This window comes from Anomaloglossus baeobatrachus, chromosome 6 (assembly GCF_048569485.1).
Source record: "Anomaloglossus baeobatrachus isolate aAnoBae1 chromosome 6, aAnoBae1.hap1, whole genome shotgun sequence".
Taxonomy (NCBI): domain Eukaryota; kingdom Metazoa; phylum Chordata; class Amphibia; order Anura; family Aromobatidae; genus Anomaloglossus; species Anomaloglossus baeobatrachus.
The window spans coordinates 543,026,405-543,049,939 of NC_134358.1; positions in this window are offsets into that span (position 1 = coordinate 543,026,405).

Consider the following 23,535-nt stretch of genomic DNA (forward strand, 5'->3'; position numbering starts at 1 on the left):
CTCTGCACACCACAAACACATATGGCTCTACATCGCACACACACATAGGGCTCTGCACACCACACACACATGGCTCTGCACCACACACACACACACATAGGGCTCTACATTGCACACATACATAGGGCTCTGCACACCACACACACATAGGGCTCTGCACCGCACACATACATATGACTCTGCACACCACACACACATAGGGCTCTGCACACCACACACACATATGGCTCTACATCGCACACACACAGGGCTCTGCACACCACACACACATATGGCTCTGCACCACACACACACATCGGACTCTACACCGCACACATACATAGGGCTCTGCACACCACACACACATAGGGCTCTGCACCGCACACACACATATGACTCTGCACACCACACACACATAGGGCTCTGCACCGCACACACACATCGGGCTCTGTACACCACACACACATCAGGCTCTGCACACCACACACACATAGGGCTCTGCACACCACACACACATAGGGCTCTGCAACTCTCCCCCCCCACACACACACACACACACACACACACGGTGCTCTGTACCGACCCCCCCCCATCATTCTGCACCGACCCCCCTACCCCCATAGGGACCACATGTAGGGAATACATACCCCTCCTCGGTCCCCGCCGCTCCTGCACGTTTGTCCGCTGTCTGGCCTGGACATATCAACACAGTAGTGACGTCACCGCTGTCCTGAATTGTCAGACACAGACAGCGGGACAGTGATAAGTAGCAGCGCTGCGCTCCCTCTCATCAGTGCTTTCAAATATATCGGCATCTGTGATCTGTGATGCCGGTACATTTGAATATGCGATCCTGAGCAGGGGCCCGGTGCTTGTTTTGATGCCATGGGCAGCCACCGCCAGACCCCTCCCCTCAGCTCACGGGTCCCACAGCAGTGCAGGGGGAGGTTTCGGGGAGAGTTCAGGTGCGGGGGAATGTGTGGGAGGGTGCAGGGAAGGGGGGCAGGGACTCACGCACTGTACCCGCCCAGCAGGGCGGCAACAAGCTGTTCCCAGATTTGCATGGTCCTGCCCATGTTGACATGAAATGACCGGAAGCAGCAAAATCGCGGCAGGAGCGGTCACATGACCACTCTGAGCCGGGGGAGAGGGGCTGACAGCAGGGCAGGTAAGTGGTCACTATCTACTTACCTGCCCTAATGTAGCCCAATAGGGTAATAATGAAAAAAAGTCAAAATAAGCCAGATAACCCCTTTAAAGAAATTATTTTGATGTCATACAACCACTTTCACCTCTATGAACACCATGACACCTCTGTCTGATATCTGTCCTTAAATTTGTTCTCGCCTCTTGTTCCTATGTTTCGGTTCCCTTTGTATCTCAACTTTCTGCCAACTACACAAAGATACTAATTTCAAAAATCCTCCCTTTAACCTATAAACCACATTTCTTCTATACTTCACACATCATCCCAAATACAGCCTCTGCTCTGCCAACGACAAGCTCTTTTCTACCTCTCCATAAGTTGACACCTGAGTTTCCGAATCATCTTCTACTTCGCTGTATGCACTTGATACAAATGCGAAATATGCATATTAAGGTTTATTTTTCCCACCACTTGCTTTCTTCAAAGAACCCGTTCAGTCACGCGAAAAGGAACCCAAAGAACCTGTCTGGGTTGTGCTTGATTGTGCAGTGTAACGACATTCACGAAAACCTACTTCCTCTGAAGAATTCTCAGATTGTCTGCGTGCAGAGAGGGCCGACGTGCTACACGTCAAGATAGCAGAAGTCATTGATTCCATGCCTGACCGGGCAAAGGCTTTGAAGAAAGCAAACAGTGGGACAACTAAACTTTCATATGCATATCTGGCATTTGTATAAAGTGATACTATGAAATAAAGACCTTGGGGCATCAAGACGTCTACACCATATTTCTGAACATTTTCTTGATATACATTTCTGGCTATGGCACACCGTAGTTGAAAGGTGAGCTAAATTCATTAAACAGGCGCACTCCTCCAGTGTACCATTCCCCAAGACTGGCAAACAAATCTCCAGTTTTTTTGAATTGAGGCCATTGGTTGGAAACGGCTAATTTTGGAGTTGTCCTGCCACCGGGCTTAAGGACATCAAGTTTTGCTAAACGTTTGTGCCAAAGTGGCACCACAACAATCAAACCGTACTTTTCATTTTTGTGCTAAGCTCTGCCCTTATAACTGTTCCTGTCTTCTGCTACCCACAGCCGGGGCACTGCTAAGCACCACAAGGCTCACCACCAGCACATCAGTGTTGGGTTCTGCGTGGACAGGTGCAGACACAGCACTTCCTTCTTCCGTAAGCAGATCCGTCTTTAAACCATATTTCCTCGCACCAATCTGTGTAGCAGCCCACCAATGCGTTACAACACAATGGCCAAAGAGGTGCTCAATAAGTGTGTGGATAAAATGCAATTAAAAACACATAAACCAATACAATATTTGGGGGAGCAAAAGGGTTTAATCCTATTACATAACCGCTTAAAGTTTTCCCCAAACACTATGCTATCCTAGCAACATTGTAACCATTTCCTTTTAGGATACTCTTTCTCATTTAGATAATATCCCCCTGCCTGTAACCGTTGACAAAATATTATAACTTTTCAGTGGCCCTATTATTTTCTTAATTTACTTCCTAACAGATCTAACATAGTCACAGACAACAATTAATATAGGGGCCTCATAGAGGACATGGCAGAGATGTCATCAATAAAGATATATATGGTTGTAAAAGATGGATCTCTGCCCCCAGCTCCGTTGGAAGTAAACTTCTCCTCTTCAACTAACATCACCGGTTGCCATCTGGCTTAGTTTCTATGATGCCTTGCAAAAGTATTCACTTCTCTTGGCTTTTTACCAATTTTGTTACATTACAACCTGTACTGAAATGTTTTTGTTATCCAATTTGTATGTGATGCATCACAACTATATAGTCTAAGTTGGGGAAGTGAAGGGAAAAAATATAGGCAAAAATTAAATTTATAGAATAAAATAAATACAAATTTTCCAAACAACACCATGAAGACCAAGTTGATCTCCAAATAATGTCATGAAGACCAAATAGATCTCCAAACAACGCCATGAAGACCAAGGAGATCTCCAAACAACACCATGAAGACCAAGGAGATCTCCAAACAACACCATAAAAACCAAAGAGATCTCCAAACAACACTACGAAGACCAAGGAGATCTCCAAACACCATGAAGACCAAGGAGATCTCCAAACACCATGAAGACCAAGGAGATCTCCAAACAACACCATGAAGACCAAGGAGATCTCCAAACAACACCATGAAGACCAAGGAGATCTCCAAACAACACTATGAAGACCAAGGAGATCTCCAAACAACACTATGAAGACCAAGGAGATCTCCAAACAACACCATGAAGACCAAGGAGATCTCCAAACACCATGAAGACCAAGGAGATCTCCAAACAACACCATGAAGACCAAGGAGATCTCCAAACAACACTATGAAGACCAAGGAGATCTCCAAACAACACCATGAAGACCAAGGAGATCTCCAAACAAGTTAGAGACAAAGTGGTGAGAAGTAAAAGTCATGGTTGGGTTATAAAAAATATTCCAATCTCTGATGCTCTCCCGGAGCAACATCAAATCCATTCTCATCAAATGGAAAAAACATGGCACCACAACAAATCTGTCACAGAGACTTCACAGAGACCAATGGTAATCCTGAAGAAGCTGCAGAATTCCCAAGCAGAGACCGGTGTATCTGTCCATACAACAACAATAAGCCGTACAGTCCATAGAGTTGGCCTTTATGGAAGAGTGGTTAGAAAAAAAGCCTTTTCTTACAGTCAAAAATTGGAAGGCTCATTTTGATTTTGATAAAAGACATGTGGGAGACTCCCCAAATATATTGATAAATGTGCTGTGGTCAACCTGTGGTAACCCTGAAGAAGCTGCAGAATTCCCAAGCAGAGACCGGTGTATCTGTCCATACAACATTTGCTATATGGTCATTTTGGACTGTGGATTAGCCATAATATTGGCAGTAATAATAAAAAAAAATAATTTTTGACTGACCCAGAATGTTCTTTGTCAGTAACCAATTACTTCCTACTGCCACCACTGAGCGACTGGTTAATAGAAACTATTTCTGAGCCATTGTGCCAAGGTATTTTTCTATTCCTCATAACTAGTGGTTAATCTTTGATATATTAGAACTGGTCTGAGAACCTGCCCCTATTTTTTGTCCTCACTCTAGTATACCTCGATGAATTTTTGTAATTTTTGTCATAATTTTTTTCTATATATGATTGTTTTTACACTTTATATGATCAATAAAGAATTTATATTTTATTGCGCTCTTTTGGCAAGTTTTGCCTGTCTTTGTCTCATTGTGCCTCCATATATTGTAGCATCCCCATGCATTGTGCCAAACTTGTACTCATGGAGACACGCAACCCGTACATTGTTTATTAGGCTCTCCCAACTACATTAGTACCAAACATGTGGTTGCTTACTTTGATTTGGGCACAGTGGGGCTCAGAAATAGGGGGATATTTGGATTTGGGAGTGCAGATTTCACTAGATTTTATTTGGGGAGTGGGAGCCATATCGGTTTTCTGTAGTCTTTGTTCTACTAGTAAAGTGGGAGCCCCCTATATTTCCAGAGACAGATGATGGATATGGGTGGGGGCTGTTTTTTTGTGCCGGATAAGTTAGGGGTTTTATTGGTAACAATTTGAGGAACCGAACATTTTTTGACTGTTTTAAGTATAATGCGGGCGTCACACGGTACGATCTATCGTCTGATTGCACGAGCGATCGTACCCGCCCCCATCGTTTGTGCGTCACGGCCAATTAGTTGCCCGTGGCGCACAAAGTCGTTAACCCCCCGTCACACGCACTTACCTCTCGGGCGACGTCGCTGTGGGCGGCGAACATCCTCTTCCTGAAGGGGGAGGGACGTTCGGCGTCACAGCGACATCACACGGCAGCCGGCCAATAGAAGCAGAGGGGCGGAGATAAGCGGGACGTAAACATCCCGCCCACCTCCTTCCTTCCGCATTGCCGGCGGGACACAGGTAAGCTGTGTTCGTCATTCCCGAGGTGTCACACGGAGCGATGTGTGCTGCCACGGGAATGATGAACAACCGGAGCACGGAAGGAGGACCTACATTTTGAAAATGAACGACGTGTCAACGAGCAACGATAAGGTGAGTATCTTTGCTCGTCCACAGTCGTTTGGAGGTGTCACACGGTACGATATCTCTGACAATGCCGGATGTGCGTCACTAACGGCGTGACCCTGTCGACATATCGCCCGATATATCGTACCGTGTGACGCCCGCATAAGACTGGGATCATATTGTTGTGTTCTGCGTCAAGCACTTATGTTACAGTTTCCACTTAAAATCAACCAAAAATGTGATTTAGATGAAAGCCACGACGGGCATAGGGACCGCGGCCAGAATCCGACTAGATGGGCATGGCCTCACTTATTGCAAGTGTATTGAGCAAGGCCATGCCACTGTAGCAGGATTCTGGCCGGGAGTCTGCTTAACACATGACTATAGCTCTGACGTCGAAGAATCCTTACAACGCGCAGTGCACGCAACGTGAGGATTCATAAGTCTACATTCTACAAATATCTGAAAGGTAGTCACAGTGCAGACATAACCACCCTATTCTTATTAGCACAAGGAAGGACAAGAAGAAATGGGATGAAACTTAAAGGAAGGAGATTCAGATTAGACAGGAAAAACTTTCTGACCGTGAAGGCAGTCAGGGAGTGGAACAGGCGACCACGGGAGGTGGTGAGCTCTCCATCAATGGAAATCTTCAAGCAGAAACTGGATAAACACATAGCTGGGATGATTTAGGAAAGCCTGCACTCGCAGGGGGTTGGACCCGATGGCCCTTGAGGTCCCTTTCAATTTTACCATTCTATGAAGTAGAGTGACAAATAGAGGGACTGCAGATTTGTGGATTTAGACCGGACAACCACTTTCCTTAAGGAATAACCCCTATGAGCAATGACATATGATTGACCACTCTGGACAACTTTTCATCTCTCACTATTTTGAGGCTCTTTTAAGTAAAGGGGTGATGTCATTGATTTCATGGGCGTCTATTCCAAGTTTCTTATTGTACTAGTTTTGAGAAATCTTCCCATTGTTCCCCTCGCTATTTTATGTTTCTTTGTAGATTCATTGCTTAGAAATAAACTGTGAGTGGGAACAAACTTTGACAAACATAATTGGTGACATTTTGTTCCTTGCTTTATTGAAGACAATTTAAAAAAAAAAAAGATTTATCTTAGTAATATTAATCACGATTATAAAATGGAAAGAACAAAACTATTTTTTTTTAATGTGTTAGATGACTATAACAAAAAAATATGTGGGGCCTATGCCTGCTGAAAGTTTAATAGTAACCATAGTGGTTGGCATCGATCACACCATTAACAGAAGAAATGTCACGCTCAGACAAGGGGATGTCCGGTGCATGGCGCAACACATAGGTTACAACGGGGATGGGAAAGGGTAGGAAGACTCTTACAGTGAGGAGAAGGGAGACGAGTCACCACCTGACATGAACCTGAGTATGCACCCTAAGCTTCCTAACGTTCCTAAGCAGGTCATTCTCCCTGCCGCCATCACATGCTTAGTCCTTACTTGTCCCTCCACCTACCCTGACAAATGCAAAGACCGGTGAGTGCACTAGCCATCACCAATGCTATAAAAAACACAGGGGAAGGAGGACCGACAGGGGGGACATAGACAAAAGGATATGCACCAAATGTTGCAGCCAAAGACCAGGGCTGCAGGAGACAAGAGATCAGCAACTTCACTGCTGTAGCCTAACATCAGGGCTGCAAGCAACACGGCTCCAAGAGCTTCCACAGACTTCCTCTTTAAATGGTGGTCAGTTCAGAATGATTTCTCTTTCTATAACTGGCATCAGATGATGGGACATGTGACTATTTAAAGGGAATGGGGGTTGTCACGAACCAGTTGCACCTGAGATGAACTATCAGCAGAGAGTCCTTAACCCTTGCTGCACTAAAAGAAAGCAAATACGTTTAATATCCAGAATCTCAGAAAGCACTGTGAGACTCAGATCCCAAAACTGTCATAAGTCTTACGAGGACAGGAGACCCTCATGACAAGAATGTAGAATCATATAGAAAGAATCTTAAAATGTCATTCCGAGATGAGAGAAACCATTGCTTGTTGTCCTCCATGAAGACTTAGGCCGCTTTCACACTACGTTCCTCACTCCATTCAGGGGAACGTCATCCGAAGCCCCGCAAAAAGGTTTTGGACCTATGCATCAACGGGGCAACTGACTATAATGGTGCAGACGGCGTTACAGTGTGCTCTGTTGTGCAGTATTTTCGGGAATATATGTGGCGCCCCTGAGGCTCAGTCACCACAGGTTACTGCATCTCCCTTAAGATGTAGTACTCATCCCGGATAAGGAGAGGTTAATCGCTGGTGTTTCTCACATTCACACAAGAAACACAGGTGTTTTCCCAACAGGGGGATGCACTAGGATAGGCTGGAGGGTGGCCCTCACGAAGCATGGGACTTACCGGTCACTAGGACAACCACCTGAGCGGCGGCACCATTTGGGGAACAGGGAAGGAGCATCTTCACACATAGTCAGTTAGCCCCGGGCACAGCTTGGGATGAGATGCACACTTGGGACCTCGGTCCAATCTTCTACCTCACACTTCTGGGAGCGCCAAAGGGGCCCACAGCTTGGAGCAGGTAGCTCAGCCGGGTTCTCAACAACTACACGGGATTCCAGGGTCTGCGGAGAGTGCAGGAAACACCCGCAGGCCGTTCCACATTCCACACACTGAGATTGGAGGGACCCCGACCAGAAAGGACTCACAGTGGGAGCACCGGCGGTGACCTCGAATTGCCTGGGATTGGCTGGCCCATCACAGCGGGGGCCAGTGCTTCAGGAGCGGCAACCAGGTTACCTAAAGAACTGTGAGTAAAACACCTTGAACCCACAGAGACTGTGTCCGCCTGTTCTTGCCGCCACCTCGCACTTTGGCGCCCGCCATTACTACCTCCCTCATCATCCTCCCCTATTACCCCTAAAGAGTAATAAATTACTCTTTTGAAAGCTGAAACCCTCGCAAATTTGGTTTAGGTTATGAAAATAAAGTTGTTGCAAAGCTGAAATATTGATCATTTAATGAACACAGAAAGGTCAGATTTTCGCAAGACAAAAGTTTTGTTGCTTTGTCAAATAATGCACCCAATGCTAGTTTACATCCTCACGTGTGCTCTCTAAATGATCGGTTAAGCACCCCAGACCTCTGACAACATGCCAAAAATCCACCCTGCGACCAAAGTCTTGATTATCAAAAGGCTGAAGACCAGATCCAATGCAGAGGTGGCTGGCATCTTTAATAAGTCTCAGCATCAAGTACAAAGAATTAAAAAAAGATTTGAAGAGACTGGAGGTGTTTTTGACAAGCCCAGGTCCGGCAGAGTCTGCAAGACAGCTGCTCAGGAGGAACCTTTGTTGGTTAGAAAATCTAAAGCCAGCCCCTCTTCCACTGCAGCAGAGCTCCAAAAGGCCTGGTCACCTCAAGTCACTGTGTCAACTAGAACAGTTTGTAGGATTCTGTCTTGAAATGGCCTGCATGGTCGAATCAGTGCCCAGAAGCCAGCACAAAACAAAAGGCAATTAAAAAACTGTGTGGCATTTGCCAAGTCCCACAGCCTGCTAAACAGATGGACGCTGGAAAAGTGGCAGAAGGTGGATTTCTCTAATGAATCTTCAGTTGAATTACACCACAGCCACCGCAAATACTGCAGGAGAGCTACTGCAGCCCGTATGGATCCAGAAAACAGTTAAGTTTGGGAGTGGAAAGATCATGTTCTGGGGTTAAATTCAGTATGGGGTTGTGCTAAACATTTGCAAGGTGTAAGGCAATATCAATAACCTAAAATATCAAGAAGTATTAGCTACCTTTTACATTCCCATCATAAAAGGGGTCAAATTCTGCAGCAGGATGGTGCTCCATCTCATACATCCATCTCTACAACATAGTTCCTCCTGGCAAAGAAGATCAAGGTGCTCAAGGGCTGGCCAGCCCAGTCACCAGACATGAACATCATTGAGCATGTTTGGGGTAGAATGAAAGAGGAAGCTTGGAAGACAAAACCAAAGAATCTAGATGAACTCTGGGAGGCATGTAAGACTGCATTCTTTACTATTCCTGATGACTTCATCAATAAATTGTATGAATCATTGTTGACCCGCATGGATGCAGTCCTTCAAGCTCATGGAAGTCACACAAAATATTAAATATGGCTCTAATAGCACCACAACTTCATTCACCAATGTTATGCAACATATGTTTGTCTTAGAAGTTAATTATTTGTTTGAATTTCACATTACTTTCTGTGGGTGACAAAACTTTTGTCTTGCCAAAATCTGACCTTCCTGCGTTCATTAAATGTTCAATATTTCAGCTTTGCAGCAACTTTATTTGCATAACCTAAACCAAATTTGGGAGGGTTTCAAAAGAGTAATTTATGAAACCAATGGATGAATTTAAAGTCAGGTTATAAGCTTTTATTTACATAACATGGATAAGCGACAGAACGTCTGTCAGGGACTGTATGTGTGAGATAACCCTTACTAAAAACAATATCATCTTTGCATGACTCCTATCTGTTTCTCCAGCTGCTTCCTTCACTTTCCATAGACTTCTTAGGCAGACTGTAACATGATCCCTCAGTGAATTGTTCACCTGTTAATTTACCACTAAAATTGTGAATGAATTGTCATCTCATGAGCAAGAGGGCGGAAAAGTGACTCATAAGTGGAGAAAGACTTATTTCTTTAAAAATATATATTACAAAGAGTCTTATATTTGCTTATATTGATTTATGAAGATTGTTGAATTTTGAAAAGTGAGTGACCATTCTTATTCTGGCCAAGCAGGGGATTTGGAGCTCTGTATCAGAAAAATGGAGCCCAGTTATAAATAATAAATAAAATAAATAATAATAAAATAATATAATAATAAATTAAAAAAAATCATTCCGTGACCTTGCAGAACCCAAGTGGATCTTATCACAAGACAAAAAAAACCCTGAACCAAGCAGCGCCGGGAGATAGATTTAATCTGTGTTGTACACAATTCCTTTAAATCCCTAATGGCATATTTTATAGATGCATTGTTGCATTTTGTACTCTACCGTCTTACATTATCTACACAATTAATCACCAATGCAAGACATTAGCGCTAATTAGAAAAGACAGAGGTGATCTATATTTATTTTCCTCGAATTTCTTTCATGCTAGATCCCTAAATTAAGTTGTATCACTCTCTAGGCTTCCACGCCTTGTAATTTCACTACATGCTATATTACTTATTTCTGAATAATCCCTGTAGCTAAATATTGTATTCATTTTAATGGTGTCTTAAGGCGGAAGCGGTGCTGTGCCAGCCAGCAAATTAAGATACTACAGCCTGCTGTTCTGCACCAAAAGGCAAGAAATTAAAGAAGATGGAAATGCAGCATAACTGAGGTTACTTCCTCATGTAAAGGTGTTGTGTACAGGTGATAATCTGCAGGGGCGGAATAATCGCGAATGCAGAGATCGCAACCGCGACCGTGGTTGCAGTGGGCCCGCTGGCCAAAGCCTCTGCTTCAGCTGGATGTGCGTCCGATGCCACACATTTAGTTAAAGTGCATCGCGGTGCAGCAGTGGCGTAGCTACTGCTTTTGCCGCCCGGGGTGGTCGTCAAATTTGCCGCCCCCCTCCGTTGGCCGTTGATAATCCAGAAACCTTCAAAAATCCGGAAAGCCATTAAAATATTTATTTATCATGGAACTACAATCAAAGATCTAATTGTAGACTGCTGCTATTAGTCCTAGACTTTCACCTTTTTACACATATATGTAGGCCTATTATACACATACAGCTATGCTGCATACATACAGATACACACACAGCTCTGCTGCATACATACAGACACACACACAGCTCTGCTACATACATACAGACACACACACACAGCTCTGTTGCTTACATACAGACACACACACAAAGCTCTGCTGCATACATACAGACAGATACACACACAGCTCTGCTGCATACATACAGACACACACACAGCTCTACTGCATACATACAGACACACACACAGCTCTGCTGCACACATACAGACACACACAGCTCTGCTGCAAACATACAGACAGATACACACACAGCTCTGCTGCATACATACACACACAGCTCTGCTGCATACATACAGACACACACATCTCTACTGCATACATACAGACACACACAACTCTACTGCATACATACAGACACACACAGCTCTACTGCATACATACAGACACACACAGCTCTGCTGCATACATACAGACACACACACAGCTCTACTGCATACATACAGACAGACACAGCTCTGCTACATACATACAGACACACACAGCTCTGAGGTATACATACAGACACACACACACAGCTCTGCTGCATACATACAGACAGACACAAAGCTCTGCTGCATACATACAGACAGACACAAAGCTCTGCTGCATATATACAGAAACACAAAACTCTGCTGCATACATACAGACACACAGCTCTGCTGCATACATACAGACACACAGCTCTGCTACATACATACAGACACACACAGCTCTGCTACATACATACAGACACACACAAACAGCTCTGCTGCATACATATAGACACACAACTCTGCAGCATACATAGACAGACACACAAAGCTCTGCTGCATACATACAGACACACAGCTCTGCTGCATACATACAGACACACACAGCTCTGCTACATACATACAGACACACACAGCTCTGCTACATACATACAGACACACACCGCTCTACTGCATACATACAGACACACACACAAACAGCTCTGCTGCATACATACAGACACACAACTCTGCAGCATACATACAGATACACACAACTCTGCTGCATACATACAGACAGACACAACTCTGCAGCTGCTGCATACACACACAACTCTGCAGCTGCTGCATAGATACATACAGACACACAACTCTGCAGCTGCTGCATACATACATACAGACACACAACTCTGCTGCATACATACAGACACACACAGCTCTACTGCATACACACAGACACACACATCTCTGCTGCATACATACAGACACAGAACTCTGCTGCATACATACAGACAGACAACTCTGCAGATGCTGCATACATACATACAGACACACACAACTCTGCAGCTGCTGCATACATATAGACACACCGCTCTACTGCATACATACAGACAGGCACAACTCTGCAGCTGCTGCATACATACATACACACACAACTCTGCAGCTGCTGCATAGATACATACAGACACACACAACTCTGCAGCTGCTGCATACATACATACAGACACACACAACTCTGCTGCATACATACAGACACACACAGCTCTACTGCATACACACAGACACACACACAGCTCTGCTGCATACATACAGACACAGAACTCTGCTGCATACATACCGACAGACAACTCTGCAGATGCTGCATACATACATACAGACACACACAACTCTGCAGCTGCTGCATACATAGACACATAGCTCTACTGCATACATACAGACACACACAACTCTGCAGTTGCTGCATACATAGGGGGCTTATGCAGCTTACTGGGGCCCATAAACCGGGTGGCTGGGAGGGAGTATGCAGGTCGAGGGGGAGAGGGGGGTAGCACTTACCGCCCGGTCACGGAGGAGAGGGGGCCCACACAGCGCCAGAGGTCGCTGGCTGGCACTGCGCCTCCTTCATCTGTGGGACTGAGCAGGCCACGTGGTAGCTCCGCCCACAGATGAAGCTCAAACCAGGAGGACGCTGTGGTCTGCGCGCCTTAATGGGACGGCAGCCACAGTTTCCTGCTGAGGACTGCGGTCCCCGGAACTCGGCCCCGGGGGCAGGAGAACTGAAGGCAATTGCCCAAAATGCCGCCCCCGTGACACGTACCGCTTGGGGCGGACCGCCCACCTCTGCCTCCCCTTTGCTACGCTACTGCGGTGCGATACACACTGCCAACCAATCAGAAGCTGGCAGCATTCATCGGCGTCTCCATGACTAAGGCGGCACATGACAATGACGTCTTGCATTGCCATAGTACAAATGGCGATGAAAGCTGCTGGCCACTGCGGGCCAGCTATAGGGGAGGATGCCAAGCTGCGTTTAAGCTGGGACGGTGATGAGTACAGTGTATACAAGAAGGGGGGGAAGTATATACCAGGAGGGGCCCAGGAAGGGGACAATATATACCAGGAGGAGGACAGTATATACCAAGATGGGGATATATATGCCAGGATGGGGAACATATATGCCACGATGGGGAACATATATACCAGGAGGAGAAACATATATACCAGGATGGAGCCCAGGAGGGGAACAGTATACAGTTAGGTCCAGAAATATTTGGACAGTGACACAAGTTTTGTTATTTTAGCTGTTTACAAAAACATGTTCAGAAATACAATTATATATATAATATGGGCTGAAAGTGCACACTCCCAGCTGCAATATGAGAGTTTTCACATCCAAATCGGAGAAAGGGTTTAGGAATCATAGCTCTGTAATGCATAGCCTCCTCTTTTTCAAGGGACCAAAAGTAATTGGACAAGGGACTCTAAGGGCTGCAATTAACTCTGAAGGCGTCTCCCTCGTTAACCTGTAATCAATGAAGTAGTTAAAAGGTCTGGGGTTGATTACAGGTGTGTGGTTTTGCATTTGGAAGCTGTTGCTGTGACCAGACAACATGCGGTCTAAGGAACTCTCAATTGAGGTGAAGCAGAACATCCTGAGGCTGAAAAAAAAAGAAAAAATCCATCAGAGAGATAGCAGACATGCTTGGAGTAGCAAAATCAACAGTCGGGTACATTCTGAGAAAAAAGGAATTGACTGGTGAGCTTGGGAACTCAAAAAGGCCTGGGCGTCCACGGATGACAACAGTGGTGGATGATCGCCGCATACTTTCTTTGGTGAAGAAGAACCCATTCACAACATCAACTGAAGTCCAGAACACTCTCAGTGAAGTAGGTGTATCTGTCTCTAAGTCAACAGTAAATAGAAGACTCCATGAAAGTAAATACAAAGGGTTCACATCTAGATGCAAACCATTCATCAATTCCAAAAATAGACAGGCCAGAGTTAAATTTGCTGAAAAACACCTCATGAAGCCAGCTCAGTTCTGGAAAAGTATTCTATGGACAGATGAGACAAAGATCAACCTGTACCAGAATGATGGGAAGAAAAAAGTTTGGAGAAGAAAGGGAATGGCACATGATCCAAGGCACACCACATCCTCTGTAAAACATGGTGGAGGCAACGTGATGGCATGGGCATGCATGGCTTTCAATGGCACTGGGTCACTTGTGTTTATTGATGACATAACAGCAGACAAGAGTAGCCGGATGAATTCTGAAGTGTACCGGGATATACTTTCAGCCCAGATTCAGCCAAATGTCGCAAAGTTGATCGGACGGCGCTTCATAGTATAGATGGACAATGACCGCAAGCATACAGCCAAAGCTACCCAGGAGTTCATGAGTGCAAAAAAGTGGAACATTCTGCAATGGCCAAGTCAATCACCAGATCTTAACCCAATTGAGCATGCATTTCACTTGCTCAAATCCAGACTTAAGACGGAAAGACCCACAAACAAGCAAGACCTGAAGGCTGCGGCTGTAAAGGCCTGGCAAAGCATTAAGAAGGAGGAAACCCAGCGTTTGGTGATGTCCATGGGTTCCAGACTTAAGGCAGTGATTGCCTCCAAAGGATTCGCAACAAAATATTGAAAATAAAAATATTTTGTTTGGGTTTGGTTTATTTGTCCAATTACTTTTGACCTCCTAAAATGTGGAGTATTTGTAAAGAAATGTGTACAATTCCTACAATTTCTATCAGATATTTTTGTTCAAACCTTCAAATTAAACGTTACAATCTGCACTTGAATTCTGTTGTAGAGATTTCATTTCAAATCCAATGTGGTGGCATGCAGAGCCCAACTCGCGAAAATTGTGTCACTGTCCAAATATTTCTGGACCTAACTGTATACCAGGATGGGGGCATATATACCAGGATGGGGAACATATACAGTATACCAGGATGGGGGACATATATACCAGGAGGGGGAACTTATATACCAGGATGGGGGACATATATATACCAGGAAGGGAGACATATTTACTAGGATGGGGGACATACCAGGATTAATCATATATACCAGTATGGGGAACACATATACCAGGATGGGGGACATATATACCAGGATGACGGACATATATACCAGGATGGAGCCCAGGAGTGGGACAGTATATACCAGGAGGGAGACTGTATATATCAGGATGGGGAACATATATGCCAGGATGGGGAACATATATACTAGGATGGAGCCCAGGAGGGGGACAGTATATACCAGGAGGGGGCAGTATATACCAGGATGGGGATATTTACCAGGATAGGCAACATATACAGTATACCAGGATGGTGGACATATATACCAGGAGGGAGGACTTATATACCAGGATTGGGGACATATATACCAGGAGGGGAAATATATATACCAGGAAGGGAGACATATTTACTAGGATGGGGGACATACCAGGATTGATCATATATACTAGGTTGGGGAACATATATACCAGGATGGGGGACATATATAAAAGGAGGGGAAGCATATATACCAGGATGGAGCCCAGGAGGGGGACAGTATATACCATGAGGGGGACGGCACCAAACTTACACAACTAAATATTGGCGCAGACATTATTTCATATTAGCTCAAAGGGGTTATTACCACCTTTAGGGATAATTTTTTTATTATTCTTATTTTTTTTTACTTTAATGCATGTATTTCTGGCTAAAAATAATTTCAGTAATTGGATTTTAGTAAAAATTTTGCTCCGTTCGCCTTCCACAGCCTGTGTGTTGCAACATCCGTTGCTGGTTGCAGAATGAGTTATCTCACATTTTGTTATGACGTCAGAGGGAAAGTTTGTAACTTTTTTATGTGTGTTTTTCCTGAGCCCCTTTTAGCTAATTTATGACCACAGACCACATCAAAGTTGACTATACAACAAAACAAAGAGCCTGTAAAAGTCAAACGGTGCCCCTTTTTTTAGTGAAAACTAATTATGTTGTTTAGCCCCAAATACATGCATTTAATGAAGAAAAAAAAAAATCAACTGTGCCAAAAGGTAGACAAGCCCCAATTGGTTAATTTAATTCTCTAGAACAATACACAATGAATTCTCCCTTGGTCAACAGTTTAAACAAACAATGAAGCGCAATGATTTTGGTGTCACTAGTCATGTTGTATATCGGCATGTATACATGACAATCATCAATCATTGGTGTGGGCTGGGAAAGTGGTCCCTTCATGAATAAAGAGTCAGATGTATTCCCTACTGGCCAAGTGGCACAATATAATAGTAGAGCTGACTGGCAGCTTAGTAATATAACAGATGCGCATTAAAACGATGCAGGTACATCTTCTACACCACCTCAATATTATAATACAATTTATGGTGCTATTCAAATTTAGGATTTTACCCTAAGTTGAAACAATTGTCCCTGCTGATTCCAGGTCTTTGTGTAGCTCTCTAAAGGTGGTTTTGGGCTCTTGGACAACTCCTTTGATAATTCTTTTCCCTCCTCTGTTTTAAATCTTGTGGCAAGCACCTGGTTGTGGTCAATTTATGGTGATATTATGTTCTTTCCACTTCCACATTATACCCCCCAACAGTGCTCACTGGAACGTTTAGTAGTTTAGACATTCTTCTGTAAACAATGCCATCAGTATGTTTTGCAGATAGCTCACTGGTTTTACCCTTCTTAAGATGTTTCTTGTGTGGCACCTTGGTAATGAGACACCTTTTTATTGGTCATCAGTTCAACAAGCTGATATTATTTTTCAAAAAGTGGAACATTGCTTTCTAATTACCGACAGATTTCAGCTGATGTCATGACTTTCCATGGCTTTTGCACCTCTCTTTAATTTGTTCAATACTTTGTCCCTGTGTCATTTTTCATTATTAAACATAAATTAAGTTCTGGACATCTATGGTTTGATTGTGTGGATTGGATGGATTGTTATTGAAAAAAGGTGAGAAATTCATGTCAATTGGACCTTTAGAAAGATATTTACTTAGAAAATTGGTGACCTGTTGAATACTTATTTCACCTGCTGTATGAGTCAAGACATTAGAATGTGTGGGCTCCTTGTAGATATATATTAGTGAGTTAGTGAAGACATCAGAATTAGGGATGATCGAATACCTCAAATATTCGGCTTCGCGAATATTTTCCGAATAGGTCGCCGCTATTCGAGAATATTTGATGCGCAATGTAGGTCTATGAGAAACCCAAATAACAACTATTCGGAACTGTTCGGGCTTCCCATAGACTTACATTGCACATTGAATATTCGCATATCGGCGACCTATTCGGAAAATCTTTGCGAAGGCGAATATTTGAGGTATTCGATCATCCCTAGTCACAATGTATGGGTTCTTGGTGGGATGCAGAGTGAAGACACCAGAATGCATGGGATCAAAGTGGGTATATATTAGTGAGGACATCCGAATGTATAGGTTCTGGGTGGTATAGATTAGTAAAGACTAGCGTTGAGCGAGTAGTTAAGTATTCGCACTCGCTATTCTGTTAGCAAGTACTGTCTGCTACTCGCATATTCGTTACGAGTAGCGGGCGCAATGTAAGTCAACGGGAAATACTCGCTAAGCAACCAGTAACCCAAAAGCCGTACTTTTCGTGCGAGTAGCGAATAGTACGGCTTTCAGGTTACTCGCTACTTAGCGAGTATTGCCATTGACTTACATTGCACCCGCTACTCATAACGAATATGCGAGTAGCGGACAGTACTTGCTAACAGCATAGCGAGTACAAATAGTCAACTACTCGCTCAACGCTAGTGAAGACGTGTCTCTATATATGTACTTTTGTATGCATGTGGCTGTATGAAGGTGCGCTATGTATACATACTGTATATATGTGTGTGTGCTCAGTGTATACATGTGTGTGTGCATTATGTTGCCCTCACAATACTGCAGGGGACAGATTGATCTATTAGTGATCATTCTCTATTCACCAGTCTTCAGAATCCTATGTAATAAGGCCAGAAACAAGCACTGATAGACTTGAATGTTGTCGATCGCGCTCATTTATCAGTCTGAACTCCGCGTATATAAATGCAACCTAAATGGTTGAGTGTGATCATCACCTGAAAAAGTCCAGAAGGTTTTTTGGCGCTGAAGCAAACGATTGCTTGGGTCATAAAATCAGCCGACGATCGTTCGTTAGGGTCGAAATCAGCCATTTAATTTGAGTTTTATTTAATCTGTATATTGTCTCATGGGGTAATAAACAGCACAACGGCATGTCAGTATTAATTCCGATATGAAGCCTTGTTGTAGCGTAGCACATAAATAGAATGTATAATGACAGCGGTATTAATGACTCGGTGCACATCGTGTTCCTCCAGCATGGTGGCATGTTTAAGCACGCCTTCTTAATTTACAGCAATATAACGTGTGAAATGAATTGGACCTCATTTATCTGAATTTGATGTGACAGCTCCGCCTGTCACTTTGTGTGATCGAATGATTAGTTACCGTTGTCATTAGGTCTCGGTCTCAGTCATTAAATTTCACACTTATTTTTGCTGTGAGACTTTTATTTTATTATTTATTTTTTTTTGTCAACTTACAAACTTGGGGATATAATAGTGATGATGAGCGGATCATTTGGAATTTGGAATTCCATTTTCATAAGCTTCACCGAATATTAAAAAAAAATATGAATGTTCTATTTTATACTCTGATATCTCTCTAGACCCCAGAGCATAATAAATGTAGGATTAAAAAAAAACCAAATAAAAATAGAAAAAAATTCTCAACTCTTACTTCTCCGAGCCCCATGCCAATCGCTACCCATCATCCGGTCACGTTGCGTGCCACATCTCCGTTCTCTTCAATAGAGGCCAGAACATGTGTCCTAGTCACTGCACATTGCAAGGTTACGTTGCACATCGTTACATCACAAATGTCATGACTTTACGACATGTCCCGATTACGGCTGGATAACCTGACCTATAATACAGACACCGGAGATGTCACACCACGGTGGAAAGAAGAGGTCCGGGCGGCGAGCAGTGAGCAACGGGACGTCCGGAGAGATGAACAATGAGGTAGTAGTTTTATCTATTTGTTTTGTAATATGTTGTGGGCCGAAAATGGTTCATCAGAATGGCGGCCAGACATTGTTTTTTCATAACTGAACTGCAAAGAGTTCAAATTTGCCTGGTTCCGAAAATTTCAGGAACTTTAACTTGAGCTTGAGCCTCCGCAAACTGATCTGCTCCTCTCTAATATATCATTTTTAAATCTCCATCTTATTAAAAACTATGATTCATCTAGTTCAAGATATATGTACAGTATATACATATATACAGTGCCTACAAGTAGTATTCAACCCCCTGCAGATTTAGCAGGTTTGATAAGATGCAAATAAGTTAGAGCCTGCGAACTTCAAACAAGAGCAGGATTTATTAACAGATGCATAAATCTTACAAACCAACAAGTTATGTTGCTCAGTTAAATTTTAATAAATTTTCAACATAAAAGTGTGGGTCAATTATTATTCAACCCCTAGGTTTAATATTTTGTGGAATAAACCTTGTTTGCAATTACAGCTAATAATCGTCTTTTATAAGACCTGATCAGGCCGGCACAGGTCTCTGCAGTTATCTTGGCCCACTCCTCCATGCAGATCTTCTCCAAGTTATCTAGGTTCTTTGGGTGTCTCATGTGGACTTTAATCTTGAGCTCCTTCCACAAGTTTTCAATTGGGTTAAGGTCAGGAGACTGACTAGGCCACTGCAACACCTTGATTTTTTCCCTCTTGAACCAGGCCTTGGTTTTCTTGGCTGTGTGCTTTGGGTCGTTGTCTTGTTGGAAAATGAAATGACGACCCGTCTTAAGATCCTTGATGGAGGAGCGGAGGTTCTTGGCCAAAATCTCCAGGTAGGCCGTGCTAATTCCGAATGTGTAAACCTGCTAAATCTGCAGGGGGTTGAATACTACTTGTAGGCACTGTATACACGGTATATGTATATATATATACCGGGGTATATATACCTATACATATACAGTTAGGTCCAGAAATATTTGGACAGTGACACAATTTTCGCGAGTTGGGCTCTGCATGCCACCACATTGGATTTGAAATGAAATCTCTACAACAGAATTCAAGTGCAGATTGTAACGTTTAATTTGAAGGTTTGAACAAAAATATCTGATAGAAATTGTAGGAATTGTACACATTTCTTTACAAACACTCCACATTTTAGGAGGTCAAAAGTAATTGGACAAATAAACCAAACCCAAACAAAATATTTTTATTTTCAATATTTTGTTGCGAATCCTTTGGAGGCAATCACTGCCTTAAGTCTGGAACCCATGGACATCACCAAACGCTGGGTTTCCTCCTTCTTAATGCTTTGCCAGGCCTTTACAGCCACAGCCTTCAGGTCTTGCTTGTTTGTGGGTCTTTCCGTCTTAAGTCTGGATTTGAGCAAGTGAAATGCATGCTCAATTGGGTTAAGATCTAGTGATTGACTTGGCCATTGCAGATGGTTCCACTTTTTTGCACTCATGAACTCCTGGGTAGCTTTGGCTGTATGCTTGGGGTCATTGTCCATCTGTACTATGAAGCGCCGTCCGATCAACTTTGCGGCATTTGGCTGAATCTGGGCTGAAAGTACATTCCGGTACACTTCAGAATTCATCCGGCTACTCTTGTCTGCTGTTATGTCATCAATAAACACAAGTGACCCAGTGCCATTGAAAGCCATGCATGCCCATGCCATCACGTTGCCTCCACCATGTTTTACAGAGGATATGGTGTGCCTTGGATCATGTGCCGTTCCCTTTCTTCTCCAAACTTTTTTCTTCCCATCATTCTGGTACAGGTTGATCTTTGTCTCATCTGTCCATAGAATACTTTTCCAGAACTGAGCTGGCTTCATGAGGTGTTTTTCAGCAAATTTAGCTCTGGCCTGTCTATTTTTGGAATTGATGAATGGTTTGCATCTAGATGTGAACCCTTTGTATATACTTTCATGGAGTCTTCTCTTTACTGTTGACTTAGAGACAGATACACCTACTTCACTGAGAGTGTTCTGGACTTCAGTTGATGTTGTGAACGGGTTCTTCTTCACCAAAGAAAGTATGCGGCGATCATCCACCACTGTTGTCATCCGTGGACGCCCAGGCCTTTTTGAGTTCCCAAGCTCACCAGTCAATTCCTTTTTTCTCAGAATGTACCCGACTGTTGATTTTGCTACTCCAAGCATGTCTTCTATCTCTCTGATGGATTTTTTCTTTTTTTTCAGCCTCAGGATGTTCTGCTTCACCTCAATTGAGAGTTCCTTAGACCGCATGTTGTCTGGTCACAGCAACAGCTTCCAAATGCAAAACCACATACCTGTAATCAACCCCAGACCTTTTAACTACTTCATTGATTACAGGTTAACGAGGGAGACGCCTTCAGAGTTAATTGCAGCCCTTAGAGTCCCTTGTCCAATTACTTTTGGTCCCTTGAAAAAGAGGAGGCTATGCATTACAGAGCTATGATTCCTAAACCCTTTCTCCGATTTGGATGTGAAAACTCTCATATTGCAGCTGGGAGTGTGCACTTTCAGCCCATATTATATATATAATTGTATTTCTGAACATGTTTTTGTAAACAGCTAAAATAACAAAACTTGTGTCACTGTCCAAATATTTCTGGACCTAACTGTATATACATATATATATATATATATATATATATATATATATATATATATATATATATATATATATATATATATATACACACATATATATATATATACAGTGCCTACAAGTAGTATTCAACCCCCTGCAGATTTAGCAGGTTTACACATTCGGAATTAACTTGGCATTGTGACATTTGGACTGTAGATCAGCCTGGAAGTGTGAAATGCACTGCAGCAAAAAAGAATGTTATTTCTTTTTCTTATTTTTTTAAATTGTGAAAAGTTTATTCATAGGGTCATTTATTATTCAACCCCTCAAACCACAAGAATTCTGTTTGGTTCCCCTAAAGTATTAAGAAGTATTTCAGGCACAAAGAACAATGAGCTTCACATGTTTGGATTAATTATCCCTTTTTCCAACCTTTTCTGACTAATTAAAACCCTCCCCAAACTTGTGAACAGCACTCATACTTGATCAACATGGGAAAGACAAAGGAGCATTCCAAGGCCATCAAAGACAAGATCGTGGAGGGTCACAAGGCTGGCAAGGGGTACAAAACCCTTTCCAAGGAGTTGGGCCTACCTGTCTCCACTGTTGGGAGCATCATCCGGAAGTGGAAGGCTTATGGAACTACTGTTAGCCTTCCACGGCCTGGACAGCCTTTGAAAGTTTCCACCCGTGCCGAGGCCAGGCTTGTCCGAAGAGTCAAGGCTAACCCAAGGACAACAAGGAATGAGCTCCGGGAAGATCTCATGGCAGTGGGGACATTGGTTTCAGTCAATACCATAAGTAACGTACTCCACCACAATGGTCTGCGTTCCAGACGAGCCCGTAAGGTACCTTTGCTTTCAAAGCGTCATGTCAAGGCTCGTCTACAGTTTGCTCATGATCACTTGGAGGACTCTGAGACAGACTGGTTCAAGGATCTCTGGTCTGATGAGACCAAGATCGAGATCTTTGGTGCCAACCACACACGTGACGTTTGGAGACTGGATGGCACTGCATACGACCCCAAGAATACCATCCCTACAGTCAAGCATGGTGGTGGCAGCATCATGCTGTAGGGCTGTTTCTCAGCCAAGGGGCCTGGCCATCTGGTCTGCATCCATGGGAAGATGGATAGCACGGCCTACCTGGAGATTTTGACCAAGAACCTCCGTTCCTCCATCAAGGATCTTAAGATGGGTCGTCATTTCATCTTCCAACAAGACAACGACCCAAAGCACACAGCCAAGAAAACCAAGGCCTGGTTCAAGAGGGAAAAAATCAAGGTGTTGCAGTGGCCTAGTCAGTCTCCTGACCTTAACCCAATTGAAAACTTGTGGAAGGAGCTCAAGATTAAAGTCCACATGAGACACCCAAAGAACCTAGATAACTTGGAGAAGATCTGCATGGAGGAGTGGGCCACGATAACTCCAGAGACCTGTGCCGGCCTGATCAGGTCTTATAAAAGACGACTATTAGCTGTAATTTCAAACAAGGGTTATTCCACAAAATATTAAACCTAGGGGTTGAATAATAATTGACCCACACTTTTATGTTGAAAATTTATTAAAATTTAACTGAGCAACATAACTTGTTGGTTTGTAAGATTTATGCATCTGTTAATAAATCCTGCTCTTGTTTGAAGTTTGCAGGCTCTAACTTATTTGCATCTTATCAAACCTGCTAAATCTGCAGGGGGT